General features: G+C 41.2%; 1 pseudogene; it reads left to right on the top strand.

Moving 5' to 3' along the window:
* The first annotated feature begins 12,407 nt into the window (after positions 1–12,407).
* Positions 12,408–18,615, top strand: LOC119245651 (60S ribosomal protein L6-like; annotated as a pseudogene).
* Positions 18,616–18,935: the final 320 nt, after the last annotated feature.

Here is an 18,935-nt window from a genome sequence, read left to right as displayed (position 1 = left end):
GGTACAGAAGAGGGTGTTTCAACCTCACTGCTATGCTCTGAAATTCCCTCAGTAATGTCGCATCTCTAAATATATTTTAATTGTTTCTCTTGGGGGGGGGGCAAAAAAAAAGGAACATCATTTGTCCCTATTTTGGTGACTTCCTTCCATGCAGTTCTTTGTAACAAGACTCTTAATGAACGTTAAAACAACTTTCAGCAAAGTGATACTGCAACAAATGCAACTTTTACTCATTCTATAACATGTACTGAAATGTTCCATATTGTTTTTCTTTGGATAGTCTTCTTATTCCATGAAACTTACATTGAGGAAACTATTTCAGTAAATGGTTATGTACCCATTTTCAAACATATACTAAAATATTTCATATAGTTCTTTATAGCCAGATACTTAATAATATATTCATATGGCTTATAACAGGGTCATCTCAATAAATGTAATCTATACCCATTTTGTCACATGATTTGAGTAATATAAATTTTATTTCATTAAGTGACATTTAACCTTCTATAAAATATACTGGGGTGTTTCATGTAGTTTTTTTGAGATTCTTTATGCTACATGTTTAAAACTTTTGGCATAGTATTATTTCAGATTATGTGACTTCTGATTCTCTAACATTTACTGAATTAATATAGTATTCCAGGACATTTGTAATAGTTATGTGGAAACCACTTTCTGTACAGTGTTATTTCACTAAGTGGAACTGGTACATCTTCTGAAACATGTGCTGGAATGTTTCATATAGTTCTTTATAACAAGACTCTTAGTAACATGGAAGTGGTTTTTAACAAAGTTTTCAGTAAATGCTAATCTACCTTTGTTTTTTTGTAACATGTACTGACAGATTTATATAATACTTTTCAAGAAATTCTTGATAGAAGAAAAAGGCTTTCAGTGCAGTGTTATTTCAGTAAGTAGAACTTTACATTTTTGTAAAATGTACTGAAATATTTAAAATAGTTCTTTATTATAAGATTCTTTTTTAAAGATTTATTTATTTATACAGGAACCAGGGTACAGGCCAGATGTGTGGGAAGGTGAGAGGATTCACCAGAGACAGAGTGGGGACCAGAACAGGCAGACTGACTGAAATACACTGCTGAGGGTAGCAGCTGGCGAGACAGGAGAGGTCTGCCCCACCATGGAGGTATCTCCCTATCTGGCCAGGAATTGAACCTGTGCTGCAGTGGCTGCGGACAGCTTCACAGTGCCGTGCTCAACCTGTTGTGCCACCAGGGAGACCCTATTATAAGATTCTTAATGTGTTGTGCAACCATCCCAGGCCAGGCAGGTTCTCCGCTGATTTGAGCAAACAGAGGAAGAATCTTGGAGCCTTTGTTATGTCCAACATGCCTTTAATGCTGAGACAGTGGGCCATATAGACAGGGAGAGAGAGAGAGAGGGAGAGAGAGAGACCGCAAGACTGAGAGGCCGAATGGCAACTGAAGGCCTTTCACATTGTTAAGTGCCCATAGACACAAAACTGATACATTGCTGTGAATACAAGGCTCTATCTGTTGTTTGCTTGATATGCAAATGGTGGAAAATTCCTGGGTATGGGCTGTCTGTTGTTTACAAGGTAAAAAATAGCCCGATTAACTCATTTTCCTTACAAATGAAAACAGCTTTCAGTACAATGTCATTTAGTAAGCAAAAATGCACCTATATTGTAATATGTGCTGAAATGTTACATATCATTGTTTTTGGGTAGTCTTAATATTACCTGAAAATGGATTTTAGCACAGTGTTATTTCCATATATAGAACTTCTTCCCTTTCTGTTAACATGTACTTCAGTATTCCATATATTTTGTAAGAAAAAGATACTCATTATTTTCATGAAACAGCTTTAAGAAAGAATTATTTTAGTAAATAGAAATTTTACATATCCTCTAAAATGTACTAATCAGTTTCATGTAGTTTTTACTTAAAAGATTCATAATATTACACAGAAACAGTTTTCAACAATGTTACTTAAGTTAAAAGAAATTTTACCTACTCTGCAATATATACCTAAGTGTTTCAGATAGTTCTTATCAAGAATATTCTTCGTAAGAAAATATAGGTAAAACACTGCAAGACATACATCTCAGTAACATCTTTAAAGACTCATCACCCAACGCAAAGAAAGTCAAAGGAAAGATAAACACCTGGGATTATATCAAACTGAAAAGCTTCTGTATAGCAAAAGAGATTTTAACCAAAACAAAGAGACATCCCACTGATTGGGAAAAACCTTTGCATACAACTGATAAGGGATGGATCACAAAGATATACAAAGAACTCACACAACTCAACAAAAGCAAAGCAAGCAATCCAGTCAAGAAAATGGGCAGACGAACTTAAAAGATACTTCTCCAAAGAAGAAATGCCAATGGCCAACAGGCACATGACAAAATGTTCACCATCCCTTATAATCAGGGAAATGCAAATCAAAACCACAATGAAATATGGCCTTATACCAGTAAGAATGTCACAAATAAAAAAAACTAGCAACAACAAATGTTGGCAAAGATGTGGTGAAAAAGGAACTCTTTTACATTGCTGGTGGGAGTGCAAACTAGTCCAACTACCACGGAAAGCTGTCTGGATGTTCCTCAGTCAATTAAAAAGGAAGCTACCACATGATCCAGCAATTCCACTCCTAGGGATCTATCCAAAGGACATAAAAATATTCATTCAAAAAAAATACCTGTACCCTATGTTTATTGCAGCTCTATTTATAATAGGTAAAATCTGGAAACAATCCAAATGCCCAAAAATAGATGAATGGATCGAGAAGATGTGGCATATATACACAATGAAATACGATTCAGCAATCAAAAAAGATAAATTCATGCCATTCGCAGCAACATGGATGGAGCTAGAAGGAATTATGCTCGGTGAAATAAGTCAGAAGGAAAAAGAAAAATATTGGGTGGTTTCACTTATAGGAGTTATATAGGGGAACCAAATAAGACATCAGGGGAAAAATAATAACAATACAAAATACAACAAAACAAAAACAGACAATTATAAATCAGAGACATCCTGCAGGGGAGGAGGAGGGAGAAGGATAAGAGGGAGGGAGAAAGGAGCACAGGGGACTCTAGTGTTGGTGCATGGGTGCATTGGTGAAGGAAATCATATGGGGACTACACCTGAGGGGGGGAGGCAAACATTGTTTAAAAATGAACAATGATGTAAAAATATATATTTAAATAAATAAAAAGAATATTCTTCATAGTATATGAAAATGGCTTTCAAAAGTATTTTTGCAGTAAATAGAAAGTCTACCATTCTAAAACATTTACTGAAAATTTCATATCATTATAGCAATATTCCCTTTCTAATCTTTTATTGAGGTAACATTATTTTACAACACTATATAATTTAGAGGTATAGGTTCATACCTCTTCAGATGCATGTTACCACCCATGCTCACCACTAATAATCCTCCACCATAGTACCTTGTATCTCTTCACGCTTTTCTTTCTTTTTTTTAAATTAGAAGTCCATATTTTAATAAAAGAATGCATGCATTATAATTTTTATGTTAAAATATGACAATGATTATTTTTAGTAATATAAAATAATGCTTTTTGATGATTATGACTCTCACATTTTATTGGCTAAAATGCATGTAGCAATTACCTACTAAAAGAAGGAAAACAAATTTGCAATTTTTTTATATTAACTACTTCCAATAAGTATTGTCAATTTTCATGAATCACAAACTTATGATAAGCGTTCTATGTTCCATAATGTATTTACCTTTCAGTGAAGTAAGAAAAAGTGAATAAAACATTAAAGCACAAACATATCCACAAAGAAATGATTTAGGTAATATGTCAGCATAAAAATAAAGGTTAGACAAACCAAACATACATCTCAAAACACTCTTGAAAACTTTCTAATATAAGCAATCTTCAATTTTCATAAGGACAGATAGTGGGTTATAGATTCTTTTCAGTGACTTAAAGATGAAAAAGGGCAAACTATCTGGAATCTATAATGGCAGTAATTGACCAAAATGAACAAAAAGGCAGACATTTATCTTTGTGAAGCAGAACAATGTCAGTTTTATCATTTGCTTTCTAGTCTTGAGTGTTTTTAGTTAAGTATTTTATTTGCTTTTGAGTATATGTGGCTTTGAGATATATGTTTGGTTTGTCTTCACCATTTTCAATCTCCATTCCTACCATCCCTCCCTTTCAGGTAGCTTAATTCTGTAGTCAGATGACAATATTCTTAATGTACAAGAAAACAGCTTTCAGCACACTGTGATTTTATTAAACACAACTTGTACCCATTTTGTAACATGTACTGAAATATTTCATAGAATTCTTATTACTAAAAAGGTTTTTAATACTTCATGAAAAGGGTTTTGCACATAGTGTTATTCCAATAAGGGAAATTGTACCCATTCTGTAACATTCCATGAAAATTGTTTTCAGCACAGTGTTACGCAAAATGAAATTTCTTAGGTAGCATGTATCAGTAAATGGAAATTTTCTCCATAGTTAAATATGTACTGAAGTGGTTCATATAGTTCTTAATAACATTGTTATTACATGAAAATGGCTCATATCATGTTGTTGTAATATATGGGAATCTTACCCATTGTGTAATAAACACTGAAATTTTTCATATATTTCTATACAAAATATCCTTAAAAATTTCAATAATCCAGCTTTTAGCACAGTATTTTCTTCTGTAATTATTATTCCCATTCTGTAACAAGTTCGGAAGTGTTTCATACAGTTGTTTGTAATATACTTTTAATAGTACATGAAAACTGCCTTCAACATAGTGTTATCTCAGTACATGGAACTTCTCCCCATTGTATAGAATGTATTGAAATCCTTCAAGCATTTCTTTATATGAAGTTACTTCATATTACTTTAAAATGGCTTTCAAATCAGGGTTATTTCAATACATGGAACTTTTCCCCCTTTCTGCAATGTGTACTAAAGTCTTTTATTTCTGAGGAATTTCAATAGTTACAGAAAATACCTTGTAGCAGTATTATACATTACATAGAAATTTTATCTATTCTGTAACATGTTGTAAGGAAAATGAGTTAATAGGCTAATTTTCCACCTTCCAAACAATGGGATGGGCCTTGCATTTGCAACAATGTATTAGTTATGCGGCTGTGGGCACACAACATTATAAAGGGGGCTAGGAGGCTCAGTTGTTCTGCTGTTCTGTTACTCTGCCATTTGGTATTTGAGGTTTCTCTCTCTCTCTCTGCCTGCCTGTGTATACTGTCCCCTGTTTCAGCATTGAAGGCCTGCAAAATCCACCAAAGACATCCTTTTTTTTTTTTTTTTTTTTTTTTTTTTTTGTCTGTGAGAACCGACAGTGAACCTACATGGCCTGGGATGGTTGCACACCACATATGCATATATGTGTTTCATATAATTCTGAAGTACAAGGTTCTCAATATTACATAAAATTTACCTGCACAATGATATTTCAGTAAATGGAGATCTTACACATTTTATAGTATGTACTGTGAGGCTCATGCAATTCTTAAAGACAAAATTATTTGTTGTATATGACATAGGTTTTCAACATAGTATTATTTTAATAAATTGAACTCCTATGCATTCTGAAATATGTACTGAAGTGTTTAATATATTTTTATGATTTTCATATTAATAGCAATATTCTTAGTATTACATAAAATTATCAAAACTGTTATTCAGTAATTGGACGTTGTAATCATTGGCAACACACTGAAGTTTTTCATATAGCTCTAAATAACACAATTCTTACTTTTACATAAAAGCAGCTTCATTACAGAGCTATTTCTTTTTTAAATTTTATATAAATTTTTACATCATTTTTCATTTTTGCATAATGTATGCATTTTCATCTTGGTTATATTCCCCGTACAATTCCCACCCCCCTTATTTTGACCCTGATCCCTCCCCCCCTCTACCCCCTCCCCGTAGTTTGTCTCTGGTTTATAGTGGCTTGTTGATTTTGATTTTTACTTTATTATAATTAGCCTTTTTCCTGGACGCTTATATAGGTTTGCTAAATTCCTGCTATGAGTGAGACCATCCGGTATTTTTCTTTTTCTTTCTGGCTTATTTCACTGAGCATGATCATTTTTTAATCTGATTGTAAATGGGATTATTTTCCTAATTTATTTTGCTGCAACTTTATTATTTGCATATAGACATCAGATTTTTGAAAATTATTTTGTAACCTGCCACTTTATGGTATTTGTTCATTTTTTGCAATAGTTTTTTTAATGGAAACTTTGGGATTTTTCTATATATATTATCTGCAAATAGTGACAGTTTCACTTCTTCCTTTCCAATGTTTGTATCTTCTGTTTCCTTTTTTGTATAATTGCCTTGGCTAGAGACTTCCAATACTATCTTGAATTACAATTTTGAGACTGGACATCTTTGCCTTGTTCTTGATTTCAGAGTTTAAGAGTCTTTCAGTTTTTGATCACTGAGTATGATGTTGACTGTGGGTTATGTATGACCTCTGTTATATTTAGATATGTACTTTCTATACCCATGTTGTTTTGGAGTTTTATCAAAAATGGATTATTTTTCTGTGTCTTCACCTGCTTTTATGAATTTAGTTCTCCTCTGTGTTCGTGCAGTGCATTATATTAATTGATTTGTGTATGTTGGAACATCCTTTCATCCCAGGAAACCATCCCACTTAGTCATGGTGTTAATTCTTTTAATATATTGTTGAAAATAGTTTGCTAGTGTTTTGTTGGGATTTTTGCATCTGTATTCAACAGAGATATCGCTTATAGTTTCTTCCTTTTTTTAAGATTTATTTATTCACACATTCAAGAACCGGGATACAGGCCAGATGCACAGGAGCATGAGCGTATTCACCAGAGACAGAGTGGGGAACAGAACAGGCAGACTGACTGAAATGCACGGCTGAGGGGAGCAGAGGGTGAGACAGGAGAGGCCTGCCATGCCATGTAGGTGTCTCCCCAGCCAGCCGGGATCAAACCTGCGCTGCAGAGGCTGCGGACAGCTTCACAGTGCTGCGTGCGCTCAAATGCCTGGGCCACCAGGGAGGCCAGCTCCCTTTCTTTAATTACATTCTGTCTAGGATTGAAATCATGCAATGTTAGCTTTATAGAATGTTTTCCCTCCTACTCAAAATTTTTGGAAGAATTTGGGACGAATAGTTATTAATTCTTTGAATGTTTGAAAGAACCAATGAAGTCATGTGCTCTTGGGATTTTGTTTTGTTTTGTTTTGTTTTTTTTCAAGGTTGGGGGGAAGGTTTTTAATAACTTTTTAAATTTCCTTACTCATAATCAGTCTTTCAATCTTTCTGTTTCTTTCAGATTCTATCATGAAATGTGTGTTTCTGAGAATTTGCTCATGCCTTCTAGATTTTCAATTTGTTACCGTATTGAGTTCAAAATATTCTCCCATAATATTTTGTGTTTCTGTATTACATGTTCTAAATTCTCTTTTATTTTTATTTTATTTATTTGAGTTTTCTCTCTCCATTATGAGTATAACTAATTACTCATCTGTTTTGTTTATATATTTATAGAGCCAACTTGGCTTCTTTGAGCCCTAAACTGTTTTATCTCTATTTCTTTCTTTCTGTTCTAATTTTTATTATTTCCTTCTCTTTACTGACCTTTTAGTTTCATTTTTCCTTCTTTCTGGTTTTCTTTTGGTATAACGTTAGATTACTTATTTGACATTTTTCTTGTTTCTTTGGTATAGGCTGGCTATCTTCCCTCTTATACCTCTTTTAATATACCCATAGCTTCTAATAGCCCATACCAATGCCAGTAAGACTAACTCCCCTGACCCCATCTCCAGCCATAATTGGTTGATCCATATTTCCCCAGAATGGGTAAACATTGATCCATTCCACTCAAGGAACCCAATGCGCAAGGTAAGACTATGCATCTAGAATGAGGCACATTGAAGAATCTCTGGGGTCAGGGAAGTTTTAGTCAGGCCCAGGGCTAACTCCTGTGAACACACAGATCTCTGTTATTGGGGCTATATATATATATATAGGTATGTGGTTTCATAAACAGAAACTGTTCCAATCTACTTCATAAGAGATTATGCACACACAGCAGGACCAGGCATCTATACTAGACCATCTAGGGCCTGAGTCAGAGCAGAAAGTTTCACTTCCCTCTACCCCCACCATTTCAGGACTGAACCTCTCAGTAACCATTAAGTAAAGATTTTGGACTGCCCTTATCAGAAAGAATCTATTTCATCAGCCTCATATGATTCAACACACAGGAAAGGATGGCTTAATCATCCAGACCAGATCACACTTGGGAACCTCTGGGTCAGGGAAGGCTTAGATAGTCTTCCCCAACAAGCACACAGAAGGACTAACTCATCTGAACACACATGTTCTTATGAGCAGCCATCATGGGAAAGTTTGACATTACACGAGATGCACAGAATCAGTTTCAATTTGTCTCATATGGATGTGGCACCCAGAGCAGAACTAATAATCTAGAATGGGCATGGTTGGTAATCTCTGGGACCATTAAGGCTTAGTAATGCTCCTCCTACTTTACCAGAGCAGAAATAACTCCCTTATCCACAACTTCTGAGTATCAGAAGCCATTTTGGGTGGATTCCCAGCTCTCCAGATGGAAGAGAATCCATCTGCTTCATAAGGGACTCAGTACCCTGGTCCTCTGTAGGCATGGGCACAGGGTCATAATCTAGTACCTCTCTAGCTACGGAAGCCTAGTCACCTAGTCTAGGCCATATTTGAAGAATGCTGGTACCAAGGAAGTCATAGTCAGTCTCCCCAAGGCACACCACTCCAGGACTGAATTCATGAATACACAACTTTTGGTTATCAGCAGTCATTATGGGCAGGCTGAAGTCTGTTCAGAATAGACAGAATGTATGAATTCTCCTCATAAGGGACTCAGCACCTAGGTTAGTACTAAGCATATACACCATGCCACAGTCTGTAGACCTCTGCGGCCAGGTAATGCTCAGTCAGGCTTCCCCTGCCATACCAAGGCAATACTAAGAACCATAATTGCATGCATTCTGGGTACCAGCAGTCATTATGGGTAAGTTTGGCACTGCCTGGTATAGACAACATCTTTTTCAAAAATAAGTTGCATAAAATTCAACACACAGGGCAGACCTAGGCATCTATTCTGACTTATAGTCAGGAATCTTTGATGCCAGGGAAGGTTCAGTCTCCCTAATGCCATAACCTCAGGATTAACACCCATGGACCCAGATACCAGTAGGCACTACTGGCAGGTTTGGGACTGCCCAAGAGGGACAGAGTCTATTTCAGTCAGACATGTATAGGAATTGGCGCACAGGTCAGGTCATATTCGTGGACCATGGAATGTTTAGTCAACATCCACCCTTTTACCCCACCTACAACACCTATGATTGTAACACTTATAAGCCCATATCTCTGAAATATCAGCAGCATATAGCTGTTGGTTTGGGGCTTCCCTGAACAGACAGGATCCATTTCAATTAACCTCATAAGGGACTTGGCACATAGGGCAAGACAAGACATTTAGACCAGCTTACATTTGGGGGACTATGGGAACAAAAAAGTCTCAGTCAGTTTTCACTAGTCACAGCATGGCTGGGCTGAATCTCTGAACCAACAACTCAGATACATCAGCTGCCATAGTGGGCAGATCCTTTTCAGTCCAACTCATGAGGGATTAAGCACCCAGGCCCTCTCTAGGCATCAACACAAGGCCACAGTCTGGTAACTCTCTGGTTAGGGAAGGTACAGTCATACTCTTTCCATCACACCATAGCAGGGCTAAATCCCTTGTACCTAAAACTTTTAGATAATGGCAGCCACCTAGACCTAGGTGGGTCTAGGACTGCCCAAACAGACTATCTTTCAATCAGACTCATAGGTCTTGGCACACAGGTCAGCAAGGGGAATCTAGATCATGCCTGTAGAGTAAATGAATTAATCAGGCTAGCCTTTATGGCTATCACCTGTGTCCTTGACCACGTTGCTGCAAAAGGCTGTTGGGAGTATGGGCACAGTGCACAGGTACCTGAGTGTGGATACCTGGAGTATGGGTGTGGGCATGTGTAAGTGTGCACATCTGAGCTTAGAGGTCAGGGATATAAGGATGGCATCACTCAGAGACAGACCATGGGTACAAGGAGGATAAGTGGGGTGACTACAGAAGAGGCAAGACCACAAGACAATGAGAGAGAGAGTGCCAGAGAAAGCACAAACTTTCACTGGGGCCCTTATCAGACTCGTGGCCCCCCAGGCTCCTGCTTTTCCACCCTGCCTAGCCAGCCTCTGGACTTGTCACAACAAGTGGCAAAGAAGGCAGGACAGTTCAACGCAGATGGGTATGGAGCCCTCTGAGACCTGGGGTAGTATTGAGGGGTGGCCAGTCATGAGCAGGTGGTACTCAGTGGCCAGCCTCCTCTCCCAGTAGGCACCTCCCCATGAATAGCCAGAGATGGACAGGTACCCGTTACAGTTGGAATGAGCTCGGTACAGATATGGTGCCTGCGAGAGCTGGGGCTGTGGGATGGATGTTTCTCATACATCTACAAGAATCTATGCAGAGGGAGTGATCCAGAGTCCAGCAACGACAGGATGAGATGTGGGAAGTAGCAGGTTTGAGGATTCTGGAGGAAGAGATCCAGAAAGACCTACCCACCGCTGCAGAGATGTCAGACTTCTTCACTGGAGAGGAGGAGGAGGCTGGCCCCATGCTCCAGGCCCACCCAATGGTGACACAGAAAATGGAGCAACTGCAGCCCATGGCCCTGAGGGGTCAGAAGGTTGGGCCACCACAGATGATGGAGTTCACCACGTATTGTCCATATACCCAAGCAGAACTGATGGACTTGGGTAAACGTTTCCATCAGAATCTAAAGAACACTTAGCAGGCTGCCTGCTGTGTTTATGGGACCTGGAGGTAGACAGTATTATTTTCAATTCCATATGGAAATCCACAGAGTCAGGCCCCTGAATGCTGCCCAACTGTCGGTACAGATTACCAGAGGGGAAGGCTCTTGGGCCACCGCCATCCATACCACTTATGATTCAGCCCGTTGGCTGCTCTGTCCTGTCTGTGTGTCAAACTAAATGGTGTCTGTTTCTGGGTGTAAGGCCACAGCTGTCCACAATGCTGGCTGGCCTTGGATGTAGCCGCCCATGTACCAGGCCTCTGCTAGGATAGGTACACATCCCTCCTTGTAGGGACTGGCCTCAGCTTCAGCTTTCACATAGGACTGACTCTGAAGTCAGTTACATGCTGATATATGTTACTGATGAGGACTTCCTGCAACTCCACTTGTAAGGGCCTAGTTGACAGAGTGCAGCAATGTTGTCGGTATGCCCCCCACTTTTCCAACGTGGATGTCTGAGCATTACCACTGCCATATCTACCTGGCTCTTGGGTAGGTGGTTCTCACTAGGACAGGAGCTGTGGTGGTTATGCTTTTAGTAGCTAGTAAGCCTGCATATACTGCAGCTAGCTGCTTTTCAATTAATGAAAACCTAGTCTCATCCCCTTTCCAGAGTTGGGACCAGAACCCAATGGGCTGTTGTAGCCATTCTGATTTCTGCCAGAGTTCCCACCTGATGCCTTCCTGAGTAGCATGCACGTCTAGCTGACAGGGACGGGCTGGGTCAAAAAACTGCAAGGCCTGAGCGATCTTTATAGTCCGTTTGGCTGCAGCAAATGCTGCAGCTGCTTCAGCAGACCAATCCCATCTGGAGCAATTACGTATCGACACATACAAGGGCCATAGGTGCTAGACAATATGAGGAATAAACACCTTCCAGTAACCCAGGAAAAGGTTTGAAACTGCTTCACTGTGGTTGCAGTGGGGTAAGCTTTCACCTTATCTATAACAGCATCAGGGATAGCTTTTGTCTTACCTGACCAAATAACACACAAGAACTTGACAATCTAGGCCCCTGCAGTTTGCTTTCATTGATTGCCTAGACACATGTTTTGAGGTGTGGCAACAGGAGAGGTACAGCTTTTTCCAAATCAACAAGAGAGTCGCTGGCTACCAAAGTGTCATCAATATAATGATAGAAGCACACCGAGGATGGCCTCTCCCACTGGGCCAAATCAGCTGCCACCGGCCCATGGTACAGAGTAGTGCTATGCAGAAACACAGTGAAAGTCCATTGCTAGCCTTCCCACATGAAGGCAAACTGGTCTGGACTCTCTGAAGCTATAGCAATGGAAAAGAAAATGTTAGCCAGATCAGCTACAAAGTGATATGTGAGCAGCTCATGGCCCAGAAAATCTGCCAAGCCAGCTACTGAAGGCACTGCTGTGTGCAAGGAGAGAAACACTTCATTCAACTCACAGTAATCTACCATCATAAGCCAAGAGCCATCAGGATTCTTCACTGGCCACACAGGCGAATTATAAGAGCTATGGGCAGCACGCACAATGCCCATTTTCTGCAGCTCTGCTATTGTGCCCTTAATCTCTTCATGGCCACCGATACTGTTGAATATCGGTAACTTGTCTAGGGGCTGGAAGTTGTGTGGATGGATGCTCAGCATGTCCGCACAACACTGCCTTTACCACACATACCCTAAGGTGAAATTCTCTGGCTGTGGTCTGCAGCCACAAGCCATGTAGTGCATCCACCCCCAGGATGTAATCCATGATGGATGACACATAAACTTCATACTCCTTTGAGGGTAATTGCCCCATCCCCAGGGGTAATCTCACTGCTGTCACCTTGACACACTGGCCTCCATAGCCATCAGTGTAACAAGCAGACCCCTGAAACTTCTCTGGGTTTCCGTACAAGAGAGTAATTTCTGCCCCCATATCTACTAAGGCCAAAACCCTTTGCACATTGATTGGGGACCAGTGGATAGCAATCTCTACATATGGCCTCTGGTCCCTGCCTGTCCCCTGTGGATGGGTCCCTTGGCCCTCACCCTATTTGCAAGTGAACAGAGCATTTCCCCGGGCTGGGATTGGGATCAAATGGTCCTCCAGGTGCAGGGCACATGCCTGAGGCCTGGAATTCCCAGCTTTCTCCTTCGCAGCAGCCTGTCTTCTCATGGCCATGAACCTCTGGTCTTTCACAATTGTCTCCATAACTCTAACAGATATGCATTGGGCTGTGCATGTATTTTAGTGCAATCTATACCTGCTTTCACTAGATCTGTCCACATCTGGGTTTCCGTGACTTTAAAGACTTACTTGTCCTTTTTGGTTTTCTTTTTGGTTGTTCAACAGTTACCTTTATTCCCTTCTCAAAGGACTGACTCTTGACTTCACTACGCTGGCTACTATTGTGGTGACATCATGTGTTCACCATCACATATAGGGTGCTATAATGGCCATAAGGAGGATGAAGGGGTTCTTTTTAGTATCAAATCCCTCATTCCTACCGTGAAATGCTGGTCATCAAGGCCATGAGCATTTACATTAAACATAGCCTGCTATAGTCCCAGTTCATGAAGTATCTGCACAAGCTCAGACTATTTGCCATTTATCCCCAGTCTCTGGCACACCTCCCACATTAGCCTTTACCATAGGGTAAGCAGCCATTACCCTTCCTACAAAGTGTGATCACCCTGGCCTTACTGCTGGCTGTTCTAAAGCCTCTTTTTCAACGATGGGTGCTAGGTCACTGAGGCCAGTCTCTCCATCTCTTGTACTGTGAGATGCGGGCATTGGAAAGATCTATGGGACCTGAGATATCAGAAGCAGGTGACTGCTTATCATGTCACAGGACATGCACTGTTGGCCTCATCAGGCAACAACTAAGCAGACACCCTATCATGGGTGCAGTGGTATGAAGCAGCTCCAGCGTTGGATGTTGCACAGTGGCGGCACAGATGCTTGCCCCATGCATGGCAAAAGACAATGTGGGCCACTGTGCCCACCTGGGTTTAAGCTGTAACTTTAGAGGAGATTCAGACATTCTGTGAATAATGGGTACTGTGCTCAAGGACTCACCCCCAGGGACCTTTCGTTTCCACAACAGACCAACTGTTGTGGGGGCAGATCCCCTGACACACTGACAGATTGACATCACTGGACTGCTACCCCACTCTCATGGACAGCAGTATGAGTTCACCTGTGTGGACAATGCTGCTGTTTTTTTAGCAGCTTATGCTGCTCCACACACAGGGGAGAGCGACCAAGGAACCCATTTTACAGGTACCTAAGTGCAGTAGTGGGCCAAGGATATGGGCATTGAATGTAAATTCCACGTGCCCTACTATCCAAGGGCTGCAGGAATCATAGAGCACTACAATTGACTATTGAAGCAAGTACTGAGAGCTACAGGTCCCACTCCAACACTGGTGGGATGGAGCTGACGCCTGTGGGACGTGTTGTGGACACAAAATGAGAGGAGCAGGAAAGGCGGCCTGGCTCCTGCGGAGATGTTGCTGTATCACACAGCTGCTCCCATCCAACTGCAAACACAGACTTCAGACATTCCGTTAAAACCTGGGTTTGGGCGGCAGATCTGTGGAGGTCTGGAAGTCTGCAAAATTCTGGAGTTGAGGGCCTCCCCTGGTGGCACAGGCGGTTGAGCGCTGCACTGTGAAGCTGTCCGCAGCCTCTGCAGCGCTGGTTCGATCCCGGCCGGCCAGTGATGGTCCCACATGGCGCAGCAGACCTCTCCTGTCTTGCCTGATGCTCCTCTCAGCAGTGTATTTCAGTCAATCTGCCTGCTCTGCTCTCCACTCTGTCTCTGGTGAATCCTCTCAAGCCCCACACCTCTTGCCTGTACCCCAGTTCTTGTATGCATAAATAAATAAATCTTAAAAAAAAATTCTGGAAGTTGAGAGGTCTGGAGGTCTACAAAGATCTACAGAGATCTCCAAGTCTATGGAAGTCTGGAGTCTGTGGAGGGTCAGCAGCTGTCTTCTCAATGCTTCTCTTCTGAAGCCATCCAATAAATCTTCTTCTGAAGCTTTCTGATAACTGAAAGCAAACTGGCTGCTGCCCTGCCCTTTAGCCTCTTCAGGGTTGCTGCCTTACAAGCCTGATTGGACTATTTTCAATTCTAGTTGTTTGGTGTCAGTTAAGCACCAACCAGCACATTCCATTTTCAATTCATCAATGAACTCAAAAGTTTGAATGGAACTAGAAAGCTTGAACCTGATTGGTCCATTCATGATCCTGGCACCATATAAAAAAGGGCAAACCCAGAAGCCTGTCCAGACACTGCTTGGACTGAGGTCCAGGTAGGCTCATCAGTAGTGTACTCCTGGGATCTGTGACAGAATCCAGCCTCAGTGGGAATGGAGGCTCACTGCATCCAAGGGACCCTGCAGCAGTGGTAATGCACAGGTCCCAGTAGCTACAGGTTAGGCCCCTCTCCCTGCCTCAGCAGGGCTCAATGCTCCTCTCAGTGGCCCTCAACTAGGAGCCACAGGACTTGGGGGTTGTTTTTATTCTTTGAGCCCTAGGGCTGGCCTGAGGCTGCCACAATTTAGCCCAGGACAATGTCCATCGAGCCCAGGGGCCAGCCTGTGCAGAAGCCAGTTGAGGAAATCACCACCACTGCTACTGTTAGAATAGCCTGGGGGCTGCCTGCAGGTGGCATGTGCTGGTGCTGGCAGCCAAGCCGGGTTGTCAGAGTCCCGGTGGGGCTGCTTGTATGGGGGTAACAGGGCAGGGTAACAACCACTGCCCACTGCTGCTTTTGTAGCCCAACGCCTTCCCACAGGCTGCACACACTGGAGAGAGGCAGGCATGGGATTGCCTGCAGGCAGTGCACTGAGGTGGCACAATGCCAACAAAGCTGTTGTGTCCCTCTGCTTAGGCTGCAGGGCCCCTGTTTCAAGCCTACAATCCACTGGTAAGATATCAGCAGTTATGGGCAAGTTTGGAGCTGCCCTGGAGCACTGTATAAGTTTCAATAGCCTTACAAAGGACTCCTTTATTAGGTCTGTAGAAGACCTTTAGTTGTGGCCCTGTGGGTCAAGGGAAGGCTCAGACTCCACAGGCCATTTCATGGCAGAGTTAGTGGATACCAACAGTAAATATATGTAAACTGGGGCTGCCCAAGAAATTCAGATAACATTTCAATCTTTCTAATCAAGAACTCTGCATCCACATTCAGTCTAAGCTTCTAGATTGGCCTACAGTCAGAGCTCTCTGGGACCAAGGATTTCTCAGTTAGTCTCCCCATCCCACATGGCAATACTAACACTCCTGAAAGTATAACTTGTGAGTATAAGTAGCTAGAATAGCTGGTTCCAGGGCTCTCAAGGGGGGATTTTTTTGTTTCATCTTGCCTCGTAAAAGACAAGGCACCCAGGGCAAGAATCTTCAATATATAGGCATCTTCAATGCACCACAGTTGGAAACCTCTGGAGGCAGAGATGGCTTTGTGAATCTCTTCCCATGCTGCTATGGTAAGTCTAAATTCCATGAATTCAAATCTACACCAACACCAATATTAGCAGATGGTGGACTGCCCTGGACAAAAAGAATTCCTTTCAATCCATGACATAAAACCTGGTTTATATGATAGGTCTAGAAATGTAGACCTCTGGGGTTATGTAAGACTTATTCAAATGTTCCTACTCTACGGTGGTAAGGCAAACGTCACTACGCTGGTATCAGCAATCATTATGGTGAAGTTCAAGGCTGTGTAGGCTAGAATGAATCAATTTCAATTTTCCTCTTAAGGAACCCATGTCATAGCAACACATCTAGACAAGTTCACAGTTGGAGCCTCTGTTGCCAATCAATACCCAGTCAGATTCCTCCCACCCCAAAATTTCAGTGCTAACTCACCGGAAGCCACAACCTCACTGGTGTATGCATCCATTATGGGAAGGCCCATTATGTACTATGTACTTCAGTGTTTCATGTAGATCCTTACCAGAAGATTCACATAATTACATGAAATTAATTTTAAATACAGTGTTGTTGTTTTTTTTTTAAAGATTTACTTATTTATGCATACAAGAACTGGGATGTAAGCCAGAGGTGCAGGGTTGGAGAGAGGATTCGCCAGAGACAGAGTGGGGAGCAGAACAGGCAGATTGACTGAAATACACTGCTGAGGAAAGCAGCAGGCAAGACAGGAAAGGTCTGCGGTGCCATGTGGGTTGCTTCCTGGCCGGCTGGGGATGGAACTCGTGCTTCAGAGGCTGCGGATAGCTGTGCTTAACCCCTTGCGCCACCAGGGAGGCCCAGAAATACAGTGTTCTTTCAGTGAATGAAACTTGTACAAATTCTGGATTATATACTGAAATATTACATTTAAGTCTTAGTAAGAAGAGTCTTAATGTTAAAGGAAATGGCCATCAGCTCATGAAGATTTCAGTTAATCTAACTTGTTCCCATTCTATAACTGTTGTTAAGCATTTCAAATAGACTCCTCTATAAGATAATTCTTAGAAGTTATCTGAAATTTCTTAGACGTTTCCATTCTCTTGCATGTGCTAACATATTTCATATAGATCTCTACAAGAAATATCAGAAGCTGGTCAGTGGAAAGCCTTGTTGATAAGATCCAAACCATGGCTGGGGAACTAGGGCTTGATCTCAATTACAATACCAAGTCATCAAGCAGATGAGAAGTGCCTGGAGGGCAGACTCACAACCCCTGATACTATAGATGACAGCACGTTTTCTAGTTTCACCCCCCTTTTTCTCTTTGTCCTCCTTTCTCTCACAACTGATGCTTTATAATTATTCTTTCAATAAAAAGGCCAGGATCTTGCTCTTCAGCAGCATCCTGCATTATGTAGCCTGCTCCATGACTCCCATTTCTTTGTCAGTGTGGTGCCCAACACAACATTTAATAACATCTTATACTTTGCATTGTTTAGGACTTTTAACTTCTTAGGTCAAATCTCAGATTTAGGAAGGGGATGGTCCACTGCAATCAAAACCCTGTCCCAGGGAGAAGAATTGACAGATATTCCTGATCTGCTGTGTATACCAGAAAGGTCATATACAAGAAGTATTCAGCAGCTAAATCCAGGCTTGAAAAAGAAAAGGAGATTGTTCTTGCTACTGTGACAAACACAGTTGGTGGTGACAAGAATGTCAGTACTCGAGTAGTTAAACTGCAAAATTCCTAGATATTATCCTACCAAAGGATATAAGCAGGATATTAGTAGGCTATCCTACTAAAAATATAGGATAGCTATTGAGCCATGGCAAAAATACCCTCAGTCAGCATTGAGGATACTGCAAGTTATTCAATAGCATCACTCCTGGGACAATTCTGATAATCCTAACTGGGTGTCATAGAAGCAAGAGTGTGGTTTTCCTGAAGCAGCTGGACTTGCTACTTGTGACTGCACCTCTGTCCCTCAATTAAGTTCCCCTGCATAGGGCACAACAGAATTTTGTGATTGTCACCTCCACCAAAATTGATATAGGTGATGTGAAGTTCCAAAAACCTCTCACTGATGCTTATTTCAAGAGGAAGAAACTACATACGCCTTGACATCAGGAGGATGAGATCTTCAACACAGAAAAGAAGAAATTTGAGATTACAGAGCACCACAAGGTGAATCAGAAAGCTGCACACTTGCAAATTCTGCCAAAACCAAAGCTATTCCTCAACTCCAGGGATGCCTCCACATTGTGTTTGTTCTCAAAAATGGAATTTATCTCCACAAATTGGTATTCTAAATTTCCTACAAAGAATCTGATTAAATAATGATCATTAAAAATAATTCCAATCATTTGCTTATCTATATAACTCTGGGGTTTTATTTTTGCTTCTCCATATATCCACATGTTTCACGTCCCTTCCACCAAATATTCTTTGTCAATGATCTATCTCCTTCTTTATGATATGCACTCCTCCCCCTCCCACCCATTCCTCTGGTACCAGTAAATTTTTCACTCAGACTTAGATTTGTTTTTGCCAGCATATTATTTTTTGGTTGTTTATATTCCACAGATCCACTTTCTGACTTATTTCGTGAACATAGTGTAATCATCTCAAG

This window comes from Talpa occidentalis, unplaced genomic scaffold (genome assembly GCF_014898055.3).
Source record: "Talpa occidentalis isolate TD23 unplaced genomic scaffold, MPIMG_talOcc4v2.1 talOcc4.15, whole genome shotgun sequence".
NCBI classification, from domain to species: Eukaryota; Metazoa; Chordata; class Mammalia; order Eulipotyphla; family Talpidae; genus Talpa; species Talpa occidentalis.
Note: the sequence above shows the minus strand (reverse complement) of the source record. Positions and strands in the feature narration are given on the sequence as shown.